Source organism: Hyperolius riggenbachi, chromosome 8 (assembly GCF_040937935.1).
Source record: "Hyperolius riggenbachi isolate aHypRig1 chromosome 8, aHypRig1.pri, whole genome shotgun sequence".
Lineage (NCBI taxonomy): Eukaryota > Metazoa > Chordata > Amphibia > Anura > Hyperoliidae > Hyperolius > Hyperolius riggenbachi.
In genome coordinates, this window is record NC_090653.1 from 236,318,149 (window position 1) to 236,332,455 (window position 14,307).

Genomic DNA, 14,307 nt, shown 5'->3' on the forward strand with positions numbered 1-14,307 from the left:
CAGGTGTTCTCTGTCCTCTGACTGTAGCCCACCCTGCATTACAGTACATGTCCCTCGGTAGAGCCCAGTGTGCAAAGATCAATGTGCAGACAGACGGCAGAAGTCAGATTTTACTTTAAAAAGTCTGACAAATGTCTGTGTGGCCTTTTACACTTAACTATTTTTATTGCACTTGGTATTCAGGAATGCCAGAGTAGGCCCAGACCACGTTGTATATTGAAGATAATTAGCATTTCATGCAAGAGCCAGCTGCATGACCACTGCTTAACCAATGTGTCCCTCCCAGATAAATACAGTATGGTTGGTAGATTTATCAAAGCAGGCACAGAGAAAACTACAGTGGAGGTGGAGCAGTTGACCAGAGCAACCAATCAGATTTAAGCAGTTAACTGAAGCAAGGATTCTGATTGCCTGCTGTAGGTAACTGATCCAGTTTTGCTTCGGTTTTCTTTGCATCAGTTTTGGTAACTCTTCCAGCAGCACCATCTAGCGCCTGCTGTTTTGGCACATGGTCGTTCAGGCGACAAGCTGTTTTAGCACAGGATTGGCTGATCTGTAACTTGAGGATTTTGATGCTGGATTTTTTTCTTGAGGTTAGTTTTTTAGTCCTTGTTTAGTCTTTTAAGAGCAGGAGGCATTTCTAGGACTTGCAGGGAGAATTTTCACATTGTGCGGATAGCTTGACTACTGGCAGCCACTGGGTGAGAGAGGTGGAGGCAACGGAAAGGGAATGATTTATTGATGATTACCAAAAGTCAAAGCACAGAGGTGATTATTACCACTACCGCACCTATAAAGAGCTAATGCAGAAACTGGAGGGGGCCCACCAAGTACAATGGCCCTGGTGCAGTCACAGTCTCTGCATAGCCTATTGCTATATCACTGGAAAAAACACACTAATAAGACTTCAGTTCTGCTTTAAGTTATCCATTGGTTTATTAGGGTTGATTTGTGGAAGAAAACAATGGGGAGGGGGACAGGAGAACTGGGCGCACCAGATAGAAAAGGAGACTTTCCCAGAGGTGAAGTGGCACTCTATAGAGATTCACTGTGACATGGCACTTTACAGAGATTCACTAAGATGTGCCACTCTACAGGGATTCACTAAGATGTGCCACTCTACAGGGATTCACTAAGATGTGGCACTCTATAGAGATACACTGAGATGTGGCACTCTATAGAGATACACTGATGTGGCACTCTATAGAGATACACTGATGTGGCACTCTATAGAGATACACTGGGATGTGGCACTCTACAGGGATTCACTAAGATGTGGCACTCTATAGAGATACACTGAGATGTGGCACTCTATAGAGATACACTGATGTGGCACTCTATAGAGATACACTGATGCGGCACTCTATAGAGATACACTGATGCGGCACTCTATAGAGATACACTGAGATGTGGCACTCTATAGAGATACACTGAGATGTGGCACTCTATAGAGATACACTGATGTGGCACTCTATAGAGATACACTGAGATGTGGCACTCTAGGGATTCACTGGGATGTGGCACTCTACAGGGATTCACTGGGATGTGGCACTCTATAGAGATACACTGAGATGTGGCACTCTATAGAGATACACTGAGATGTGGCACTCTGCAGATATTCACTGAAATGTGGCAATCTATAGAGATTCACTGTGACGTGGCCATCTACAGAGATTCACTGAGATGTGGCACTATACGGAGATTCACTTGACACTATCCATAGATTCACTGAGATTTGGCACTATACAGAGATTCATCTGGCACTATACATAGATTCACTGAGATGTGGCACTATATGGAAATTCACTGAGATGTGACACTATATGAAGATTTACTGAGATGTGGCACTTAATGGAGATCCACTGAGATGTGGCACACTACAGATGTGCCACTCTATAGATTCGCTGAGATGTGGCACTATCTGGAGATTCACTGAGATGTGGCCCTATCTGGAGATTCACTGAGATGTGGCACTATCTGGAGATTTCCTGTAATTTGGCTCTATACAGAGATGTGTCACTCTAAAGCAATTCACTGAGATGTGGCACTATATGGAAATTCACTAAGATCTGGTTCTCTACAGAGCTCTGACCTGTGCTTTGGTGCAGTGCTGGCAGCACATTACACATCCTCTTGTACACTCTGATCCGTAGTGCAATCAGTGCTGGCAAACACAGTTAGTGTGAGCAGCCCTCATCATTCCCTCACATGTAAAACAGAACTGTTGAAGTTTCCAATGACCTCAGTGGGAATGTATTATTTAAATCAGGCAAAAATAACATTTATTCTCATATTTTTATATTGTACATAGATAGAATACATCCATGGTCTAAACTGAAATTCCCTGTACTTTTAACTGTGCAGAAGAGTGATCAGTGGGTTAACAATAGGGAATGTAGAGGCTTCCGAATGCACCTGGACCAGAGGCACCCACCAGTAGCCATCCTTCAGCTGCTGTATTAGTTCCTCATTGGTGCTAGGCTGGTAACAATCACCTATGTGCTTTGAATAGAGGCAGTAGCTTAGCAATAGGGGATGCAGAGCGGACATTGGACCTGAGGGACCTTAACTCAACCACAGTTAAGGTGCCCATACACTCGTCAGATTGGCAGCAGATAGATAAGAAATGCATCTGATGATCTATCTGATGCGTTTTTAGAACATTTTTTACCAGGATAGAATTCCAATAGATTTCAGTTTGAAATCTATTGAAATTCGTTCTGATGGCATTTTTTTGCCATCAGATTTCCATTAAGGCCAATGCAAACTGATAAGCAATCTCATCAGATCGACCTAAATTTTCCACCCTGCCAGTTCGATGGAAATCCATCGAAATCGATCGAAATCGGCCATCGATAGGTCGATTGGCCAACCGATTTGCAATCGATCGATCGATCTGGGTCGATCGGTCGGCCAGAAAATCGGCTGAGTGTATGGGCCCCTTTAATGCTAGGTACACACCATACAATTTTCTGTTAGATTCTTCTGTTAGATTTACCTACAACATGGAAAAAAGCTATCTGGCAGGTAAATGAGAGCCATACTATACACAGTCTATTCTATGGAGCTGAACTCCACATCAGATAAAAATCTTTGCAAGATGCTGCACACAAAGATGCTGTACACATGCAACGGATCAGTATCTGCAAAAGATCAGTTCTTACAAAATGCATTCAGTCTATGATGTCTGCAGATCTCACCTTGTTTAACAGACATTCATTTGCAGATCAGATCCACCAGGATGTATCTTTGGATCTGCAGATGATTGTCAGATATGCAGATGAATGTCTGTTAAACAAGGTGTGTATGAGGATCTGCAGATATCATAGACTATGAATGCATTTTGCAGGAACTGATCTTTTTTTGTAGATACTGATCTTTTGCATGTGTGCAGCATCTTGCAAAGAGTTTATCTGAAGGGGAGTTCAGCTCAATAGAATAGACTGTGTAGAGTATGGCTCTCATACTACATGGGGTAAAATTAGTCTGGGATCTTTCATTTTCCAAAGACTTTTATCTCCAGTGTGTATGAAGCATAATGGTGTGTACACACTTGAAAGATTAATGAAAGATTTTACCCCCTTCCATGTAGTATGAGCAGGGCCGGGCCGAGGCATAGGCTGGAGAGGCTCCAGCCTCAGGGCGCAGTGTAGGAGGGGGCGCAGAATTCATTCAGCTGTCATTCCTAATTGTGCTTGAAGCAGAAAGAAATAAGAAAAGGGGATACATGGCAGTGACTGCAAGCCAGATAACTAGATATTAAGGTGTTGGGGAGGTTGTGGGTCCTCTGGCATCTCTTCGTCTAATAGCAATCAGTGTGTGATGGCTGGGGTGGCAGGGATGGAGGGGCGCACTTTGGTGTCTCAGCCTTGGGTGCTGGAGGACCTTGTCCCGGCTCTGAGTATGAGAGCCATACTCTACACAGTCTATTCTATGGAGCTGAACTCAGGGCCGGCCCGCCCATGAGGCGGGGTGAGGCGGGTTCCTCAGGCGGCAGGAAGTGGAGGGGCGGCACCAGATGAAGTGGCTGTGACTGAGCGGGGGGAGCCAGAGCCGCGGTGAGGGCAGCCCGACCTCTCCCTCCCTCTCCCCGGGCCGCCCTCCATGCTCCCCCCTCGGACTGCAGGCAGCAGAGTTAGCGCGCAGGGAACCGCTGCTGTACACAGCCTGTTACTCACCTCCCTGGATCCGATCGCCGCTCCCGCCCTGCTGGTCTCCTCTCTGCAATGTAGCCGCTGCTGATACACACGCGGCTGAAGCAGCCACGTGTGTATCAGCCGGCTAGGCAGAGAGGAGACCAGCAGGGCGGGAGCGGCGATCGGATCCAGGGAGGTGAGTAACAGCTGTGTACAGCAGCGCTTCCCTGCGCGCTAACTCTGCTGCCTGCAGTCCGAGGGGGGAGCATGGAGGGCGGCCCGGGGAGAGGGAGGGAGAGGTCGGGCTGCCCTCCCCGCGGCTCCGGCTCCCCCCTCCGCCATTATGAGGGGGCACCTACCTGGGCAAGCTACTTATCTATCCTATACTGGGGGGCACCTACCTAATCTAACCTGTTTTGGGGGCAGCTACCTATCTATCCTATACTGGGGGGCACCTACCTAATCTAACCTGTTTTGGGGGCAGCTACCTATCTATCCTATACTGGGGGGCATCTACCTAATCTAACCTGTACTGGGGCAGCCACCTATCTATCCTATACTGGGGGGCACCTACCTAATCTAACCTATACTGGGGGCCAGCTACCTATCTATCCTATACTGGGGGGCAGCTACCTATCTAACCTATACTGGGGGGGCAGCTACCTATCTATCCTATACTGGGGGGCACCTACCTAATCTAACCTGTACTAGGGGCAGCTACCTATCTATCCTATACTGGGGAGCACCTACCTAATCTAACCTATACTGGGGGCCAGCTACCTATCTATCCTATACTGGGGGGCAGCTACCTATCTAACCTGTACTGCGGGGCAGCTACCTATCTAACCTATACTGGGGGGCAGCTACCTATCTAACCTATACTGGGGGCAGCTACCTAATCTAACCTGTACTGGGGGCAGCTACCTATCTATCCTATACTGGGGGGCACCTACCTAATCTAACCTGTACTGGGGGGCAGCTACCTATCTATCCTATACTGGGGGGCAGCTACCTATCTAACCTACACTGGGGGGCAGCTACCTATCTAACCTACACTGGGGGGCAGCTACCTATCTAACCTATACTGGGGGCAGCTACCTATCTATCCTATACTGGGGGGCACCTACCTAATCTAACCTGTACTGGGGGCAGCTACCTATCTATCCTATACTGGGGGGCACCTACCTAATCTAACCTGTACTGGGGGGCAGCTACCTATCTAACCTATACTGGGGGGCAGCTACCTATCTAACCTATACTGGGGGCAGCTACCTGTCTATCCTATACTGGGGGGCACCTACCTAATCTAACCTGTACTGGGGGCAGCTACCTATCTATCCTATACTGGGGGGCACCTACCTAATCTAACCTGTATTCGGGGGCAGCTACCTATCTAACCTATACTGGGGGGCAGCTACCTATCTAACCTATGCTGGGGGGCAGCTACCTGTCTAACCTATGCTGGGGGCAGCTACCTATCTAATCTATACTGGGGGCACCTACCTAATCTAACCTGTACTGGGGGCAGCTACCTATCTATCCTATACTGGGGGGCACCTACCTAATCTAACCTGTACTGGGGGGCAGCTACCTATCTAACCTATACTGGGGGGCAGCTACCTATCTAACCTTTACTGGGGGCAGCTACCTATCTATCCTATACTGGGGGGCACCTACCTAATCTAACCTGTACTGGGGGGCAGCTACCTATCTAACCTATACTGGGGGGCAGCTACCTATCTAACCTATACTGGGGGGCAGCTACCTATCTATCCTATACTGGGGGGCACCTACCTAATCTAACCTGTACTGGGGGCAGCTACCTATCTATCCTATACTGGGGGGCACCTACCTAATCTAACCTGTACTGGGGGGCAGCTACCTATCTAACCTATACTGGGGGGCAGCTACCTATCTAACCTATGCTGGGGGGCAGCTACCTGTCTAACCTATGCTGGGGGCAGCTACCTATCTAATCTATACTGGGGGCACCTACCTAATCTAACCTGTACTGGGGGCAGCTACCTATCTATCCTATACTGGGGGGCACCTACCTAATCTAACCTGTACTGGGGGGCAGCTACCTATCTAACCTATACTGGGGGGCAGCTACCTATCTAACCTTTACTAGGGGCAGCTACCTATCTATCCTATACTGGGGGGCACCTACCTAATCTAACCTGTACTGGGGGGCAGCTACCTATCTAACCTATACTGGGGGGCAGCTACCTATCTAACCTTTACTGGGGGCAGCTACCTATCTATCCTATACTGGGGGGCACCTACCTAATATAACCTGTACTGGGGGCAGCTACCTATCTATCCTATACTGGGGGGCACCTACCTAATCTAACCTGTACTGGGGGGCAGCTACCTATCTAATCTATACTGGGGGGCAGCTACCTATCTAACCTATGCTGGGGGGCAGCTACCTGTCTAACCTATGCTGGGGGCAGCTACCTATCTAATCTATACTGGGGGCACCTACCTAATCTAACCTGTACTGGGGGCACCTACCTAATCTAACCTATACTGAAGGGCAGCGACCTAATCCAACCTATACTGGGGGGAAGCTACCTATCTAACCTATACTGGGGGCACTTATCTAACCTGTATTGGGGGCACCTACCTACCTAGCTAGCCTATACAGGTGGCAACTATACTGGCTACCTATACTGGGGGCACCTACCTAACTAACCTATACTGGGGGTACCTACCTATCTAACCTATGCTGGGGGCAACTATACTGGCTACCTATATTGGAGGCACCTACCTAGCTAACCTGTACTGGGGGCACCTACTTATCTAACTTATACCGGGGGGGGGGGGGGCCTTTACGATCTTTGCCTCAGGCAGCAGAAAGTCCAGGACCGGCCCTGGGTAAATCTAAGAGAAAATCTAACAGAAAATTGTATGGTGTGTACCTAGCATAATATCTGATCAATGGTGCTATGCTGGTAATAATCACTTCTATATGTGCAGGGGAGTATCTGGGTAATATAGAGCCTATGGCAAACACTGAAATTGCCCCCACCCCTAGAGTCAGAGCCTCTTTTACCTCTATAAACAGCATCCTTCCCCAGGTACATAATTTAATGTTTTGCGTGTGTGTGTGTGGGGGGGGGGGGGGGGAGGGTTGGGGTATTGGCTGGGAGTATTGCTGAAGTTACTTTTTTGGAATTCTCTCTTCTTATGTCCTCTTTTCTAACACTAAGCTCCCCAGATAACAGAATCAATCTGGTCTGAGTGATAGGGAGGCACAGGGGCAGGCATGACGGCGCAGCACAGGGACCGTCATGGCAGCGCAGCACAGGGGCAGGCATGACGGTGCAGCATGTGGCAGGCATGGGGGCAGAGCACAGGAGCAGACAAGGCGGAGCAGCACAGGGGCAGGCATGATGGCACAGCACAGGGGCAGGCATGGGGGCACAGTAGAGGAGCAGATAAGGCGGAGCAGCACAGGGGCAGGCATGGGGGCGCAGCACAGGAGCAGGCACGGCAGTGCAGCACAGGGGTCGGCATGGCGCCCATGGTGCTGTAGCACCCATGGCATGTTCCATGCCTGTACCCCTCCAGATACGCCTCTGTATACAGTATATGCTTTGAATAGTAGTAATTTTTAAAAAACTGTTCCTCTCCTTTGCTTACGGCTCTCATATTCAGTGGGAAACCATTGGTTAATGTACTGTATGCGAAATCTGATTGACAGAATGCAAACTTGGTGTAAATATAGAAACAGTTGTAGCCAATCCACCCCCCCCCCCCCCCCCTGAATCTGGGGAAAGGAGAGTCGAAGTGGGAATAATTTGGAGATTCCACACAGCTATCTCCCTGAGGTACTTACTGAGCAGAGCCCACAGCACAGCAGCATGCAGAATCCTCCATGTGAGCAGAGTCTACTCATACCTCACACACAGCTACACAGACACACACCTCCACATACCACAAGTAGTAAAGCTTGGTACCTTCTCCTGGGCATACAGTCTGCTCTTTCCGGCAGGTTAAGGTCCTTCAAGTCACATGTGGACAGGTGAATCCTGTCTCCATACCTTGCTTCTGCTGGGATGAGCCTTCCCCCAGTGCCTGTACTGTACTAGAATTACCTTAAATGTTGGTAGGCGTGTGTAGCCATGGGGTGGGGGTGTGAAAGACGGCGAAGGTGGGTTAAACAATTCACATATTCCTGCCAAAAAAATATTCTCTCCTGTTCATTCCCCCCTCGTGCTACCTGCTCCCCCCTCCCCTTCTGGCGAACACGAGAGGGCTGGGAGAGGGGAGCAGCCGCTGGGTAGGACACACTGACAAGGCAGCAGCAGCAGATGATATAAGTTACAATGATGCTGCTGGTAAGGGGGTAATTTTTGTTCAGATCGGGCCCTCCCTGAAGCTGAGAGTCCAAAACACCAGGAGTCATAGAGATGAATGTGGAGGAATGACAGCCTGCGGGGGTGATGTGGGATAGGGAGTGAGAGGGGAAGGATAGCACAAATCTTACTGACATCCTTAGTTACATATCCCTCTCATATTTCTACATTTTCATACAGTCTGTGGGGCACAAACAGTAATGGCCTGTTAGGTTACATACACATTGGAAATATCACCCAAAACCAATCGATAGGGATTGTTTCAGGCAGCAGTATAGTATTAAGCACTGTACTGACACGCTGCTCAGCTTCCTGCCCACGTTTGTAAACAAAAATGTTTAGCTTTAAAAAAAAACAAGGAAAAAAACATCCTCATTTCCATCTCAGTAACCTCCTGCCTGCTCAGCCGCTCTCCACCCTTAGGCCTTGTACAAATTATAAATCGCCAGCGCTATTGCAAGCCCTGAGCGATTTATTGAGCTTTTTTTCAAAGCGCTTTTCCCTGCGCTTTGAGCTTAGAAAAGCTCTTTTGTAAGTGCTTTTGCTGAGCGATTGTCAGGAAGTGAACCCTTTGACCCGGAAAAGAATAAATACAATGTATTTATTCTTATAAAGCGCTCAGGAAATCGCTATACAAAGCGATTTTTTAAGCGATTTGCGCTTTTTCTATACCTTACATAAGCGCTCAGAAAATTGTACAAGTAGCGCGTTTGCGATTTGCTGAGAAAATCGAAACGCTCACATGTGAACACTCTCATAGGAAACCATTGCAAAATAGCTTAAAAAATCCGCAAACACTCATAGTGTGATAAACCTCCATATATTAACTGAAAAATAAAATAAATCAAATAAGAAATTATTTATTTATCTTGCATACCCCGTTGTTTTTAGTGTTCGCTGTCAGATTTTAGAGAAATGCAATATGAAAAAAAAAAAATTCTGATGGTTTACAATTATCACTTCTACGCTTTTCTGTTTTTTTTTCAACACTGCTCAGTGTTAATTTAAGGTGGTCATGCATCAGGCGAGTTGGTGGATGATTGACCAATCCAATTTAATTATTATGATTTGATCGGATGAAAATCAGTGCCGCCAAGAGCATGCCTGATCGACGATGCGACCAAGATCGGACATGCTGCAAGATGTAGGAGGTAACGGCATGCAATATTGTGACGAACGCAACGGATCCCTCAGCGTATCCCTTTCCCCCCAGTGTAAAATGTGCCCCCACTGGTGCCCCGTGCAGTATACTTTACCTGTTGGTGTCCGCCGCTGGCTCCGTCTCCGCACTCTTCATTCCATACACATGCCCCGCATGGTTGCCTGCGTATACGTTGGCGTGTGTGACATCACACACGTGCCCATGTTATGCCAGCAACCATGTGAGTCACGTGTATGGAATGAAGAGTGCGGAGTTGGAGCCAGCGGCGGACACCGACAGGTAAAGTATAGTTCTTGGGGCACATTTTATATAAGAGTGGACAGCGCCTGGGGGTGGAAGATGCGGCATCACAAGGCCAATTCCCGAAAGATGTTCTGCTGAAATCGATCGGGAATCGCCCTGTATAGGCAGGCAACAGATCTCTCTCTAATCAGATTCAATCAGAGAGAAATCTGTCTGTGGTCGATTTTCCTATACATCGTCTTATGTATGGGCAACTTTACTGTTTATTTTACAGATTACTGTCCTTCCCAAAGCAAACATCACCTAGATAACAGGCTTACATCACTGTGTAAACTCTTCAAAAGGAGGAGGGGATTCAATTCTGGTCCTTGTGTCCTCATCTTATCTGAAATGGGAAGTTTTTTCTTTTTTTGTTTTTTCATTTTGAGACAAGTTTGTTGCTATAGCTAAAAGAAAAACTTCCCACAATCCCGTCGGCACCACAAAGTTCAGCCAGAGCACTCAGACCAGGTAAAAAAAAAAAGAGAATTAAAAATTAGGGGACATACAGGAGCTATAACATTTATATTAGGGGCACCTACTATTTTTGGGATTTTTTTATTTTTCAATCCCCCTGAAGCAATGTCTCCCACCTTTAAGATAAATATGTCCATTAATGATACAATCTTGATTGTACAATCTTACCAATTCTGTGTAATATGAAGGACTACCTAAAGTGTCCATTCAAAATATATTGACGTAGTTAACCCTTCTACTGTATAGACTGGGTAAGATTTATTTACCTGGGGCTTCCTCCAGCCCCTGGCACCTATCTGTCCCTCGCTGCAGCTTCAGTGTCCTGGGATCTCTTTCATGGCAGGTCGACATCTTCTGCGCCTGCTCAAGCGCGCGGCCACACCGCTCACGATCACGCTCTCATGGTTAGAGCATTCTGTGTAGGCTGCCAGGGGCTGGAGGAAGCCCCAGGTAAAGTAGATTTTTTTCAACCTCGCACCTGTCCTTTTAAGAGGAAATTTACCAAACTATAGTAGTAGGAATGAAAAAACTACACTGCAAAATGAAAAGTTAAAATATAGAAAATAGATCAAGAAATTATTGATATTAGCCATATAATTTATTAATGCTGTTTGATTCCCCGTGAGTCTGCGGGTTATCATATGTGTGTGTGTGTGACACCTGAAGAGATTTTTTAAAAAAAGTGTTTCACTTACCTGGGGCTTCCGTCAGCCGCCCGCAGCCACCCTGTGTCTGTGAAGTTACCAAACGATACTCTGTCCCCCCCCACCGCGGCTCACTTTCACTTTGGGAAGTCGCCAGGAGCGCACTGTGCAGGCGCAGTAGATTTTTTCATACTGCGCCCGTTCAAGAAGCTCCTGGCCACAGGGGGTACGTACGAGGATGCAATGCGGGCAGACCCGCATAGGCGCAGTAGATGTCGACTTACAATTTGACATGAACAAAAGTGAGCCGCGGTGGGGGAACGGAGAATTATTCCAGGATGGCGATGGCACAGGACGGCTGCAGTGGGCTGGCAGAAGCCCCAGGTAAGTGAAACTTTTTTTTTTTTAAATCACTTTAGGTCCGCTTTAATGCTGGGAACACACGTTACATTTTTTTCACCCGATTTCCCATGTGATCGATAGTACGAATCGAATCTCAACCAAAAATCAGTAATTTTATCGTCCGCCTGCTACACACATGTACGTTTTCTGTTCCATTTTTACTATGTTCTCGACTAATTACGCCCACTATTGACGACACTGCACTCTGATACGGCCCCCTGAACGCCTCTATATAGTACACATAATCGAGCTGCTTCATCGATCGCGCCAACACGCGATAAGATAGTAGTCATTTTGACCGTTTATTTCCAACATGTCCGATACTATTCCAATCCGATACTAATCCAATTCCAAGACACTTGATTCTGCCCATAAAATTGCTCAAGTGTGCTGAAATGTTTCCGAGTTTGGCTGTGATCCGATTCGTACTATCGATCGCACGGGAAATCGGGTAAAAAAACGTAACGTGTGTTCCCAGCATAAGAGCTGCTGGCCTTATTCAATTCACCTTTCCTCCTAAATGACATATTTATACCTTCTTGATAAAATGCCTTTTAATTCAAAAGCAAGAAGAAATGCTAAAAATAATTTTAACATTTTTCACCTACTTTCTCAATTGCACAGCGCAGAAAAGTTATTTTAAACAAAAGATGAAAGATCATGTCCTTGGAGAAAATGTTGGATAAAAAGTGGATTGAATAAGGACCGCTGACTGCTATAGTCTGACCAACACCTCCCTTTTATCAGCCAGCTGGGAGGCGTGGTTTCAGCTGACCAAGCATGCTCATGTGACTAAAGGGACAGTGATTCAGTCTTTGTACCATTGACTGGAATGGTACAGGTGATGAAAAAAATGTAACAAAGCCTCCTGCTCTGTGCATTTACTTACCAATGCAGGAAGATGGGATTTCCCAGCAGTTCATACACCAGAAAGATCACAGATGTCTTGCTTGCACAAAAAGAGTAATTATGGTAGATTTTATGTCCAGTTTTGAAATCCATAGCTGGTTATAAACTAAAATGGAAATATATTTTAATTACATTAAATTATACTGTACAAAAAAAACATGAATAGATCTGATGTATCTGTTACAATTTTGTCAAAAAAAAGTGAAAATTCTCTTAAAGGGGATCTTTACTGAAGATAACAATTAATAAAATTGCTTTTTTAAAATTTTACAATATCACTTTATGTATTATTTAGTCAGTGTTTGCACAATGTAAATCCTTTTCTTCCCCTGATTTACATTCTGAAACTTATCACAGGTGGCAACATCTTTAGTGTTGGAAGGTGCATCACTGCAGAATGTTTGTTTACCCTGTTGTGTTTCAAAGAAAGCAGAAACAACACCTGGTCTCCCAGAATGCAATGAGAGGAGAAGGGTGCATAATAAACAGCCTAGGTTAAACATAACGTGGAAGGCAGGGTTACATACCAATATATAGATATAGGAAGTATTTCCGATGCTTAAACCAGGCCAATTAGTGGATAGCCTGAATAATTTAATATATTCTACTATATGCTGAAAAGACATCACAGGACTCGCAAAGCTGGTATATAGCTGTGCACTACTCACTGCCTAAAACCAGATTTCATTCACACAAAGGGCTTGATTCACAAAAGCGTGCTAACTGTTTGGACGCCAGTGAAAAGCCGCTTATCAAGTGCAAACTGCCTCTTCGCACGCTAATACGCGCATAAGAGTTTGCGCGTAAAGTTTAGTGCGCATAAAGTTTTGCGTGCGTAAAGTTTTACGCGCACTACTTCGTGTTTCAAAATCAGCTGCTTTGCGTGCTAAGTAGTGTGATAAGCATACTTTGCATGCGAAGCAGCTGATTTTGCACGCGAAGTAGTGTGCGTAAAACTTTAAACTTAAAATAGCTTTAAGTTTAAAACTTAAAATAGCACGCGACCAGTAACAGCTTTGCCGTGCAAACTACTTAACACCCTAGTTTGCACATGCAAAGCTTTTAGGCGTACTGTGTTAGCACCCTTTTTAATGAATCAAGCTCAAAGGGTGCAATATGGTGTCCTATACATTACAGGGCACCCCAGGCCTTTGCCTGAATGGACTATACCCAGAAATATCCTACCTCTCAATATAAATAAGACACAGATCTCCTGAAAACTGTTGACTGAAAAATAGAATGATTATATTGTATAAATGCTGGTGTGACAGGAGTAACCAGAATTTAAAGGGCCTGACCCTGAAATCTGCAGCGGGCTAATCTGATCTTAGAACTCCCAATCAATTACCGCTACCTGGTAGCTAATTAATTAAAGTGAAAAAAATATAAAATGATTTACTTACCTCGGTAATTGAAACAATAAGGGTAAAAAGGCACCCAGATACAGATAAAATTAGGTTCAAATAAAATAAAATATAGAAAAATGCGTTTCATGGGTCTGAGCCCGCTTCCTAAGGCTAATACAAGTGCTGCAGTACCAATAGTATGATGTGCATTACATCCCCCATCCCATTGATCTTGGAGGGGTTTCCTCTGGGGTCACATGATGGACGCCATTGTCACATCCATCTGTTTTTGACCTAAGAGTGCGACCGTATCCAGTCCCTTTGGAGTTCATTGTCTCCACTTGCCTCAAGTGGTTGGTTGCCTCTACTAAAATTCACCTTTGTGAGTAGCTTCTTTTTGATTTTATAAATTATCCATTAGCTACTAACGTGCTGCGCTATTTGGGCTTTGTTGTCTCTGTGTCCTTTTTTCCTCAGGGTGTCAAGATCGATCAGAAACAATTGGTTGTGCCCATTGAAGGCTGAAAAGCTCCTAACCAACCTGACCAGATCGATCTGAAAAATGGGCCGATCCCATCAGTCTGA

The 14,307-nt window shown here is 45.9% G+C and overlaps 1 protein-coding gene across 2 annotated transcripts in view; it reads right to left on the reverse strand.

The window, feature by feature from the left end:
- Nucleotides 1-14,307, reverse strand: part of LOC137527663 (protein Wnt-7b-like) — a 128,686-nt gene that overhangs the window by 60,809 nt on the left and 53,570 nt on the right. Inside the window, exon 1 of one of the 2 annotated variants that reach the window (XM_068248374.1) lies at nucleotides 8,102-8,469. The exons of the other annotated variant lie outside the window; for it this stretch is intronic. The gene's annotated coding sequence lies outside the window, so the exon portion shown is untranslated. Of the gene's footprint in view, nucleotides 1-8,101; nucleotides 8,470-14,307 lie in introns of those variants that run through there. 2 annotated transcript variants of the gene reach the window in all.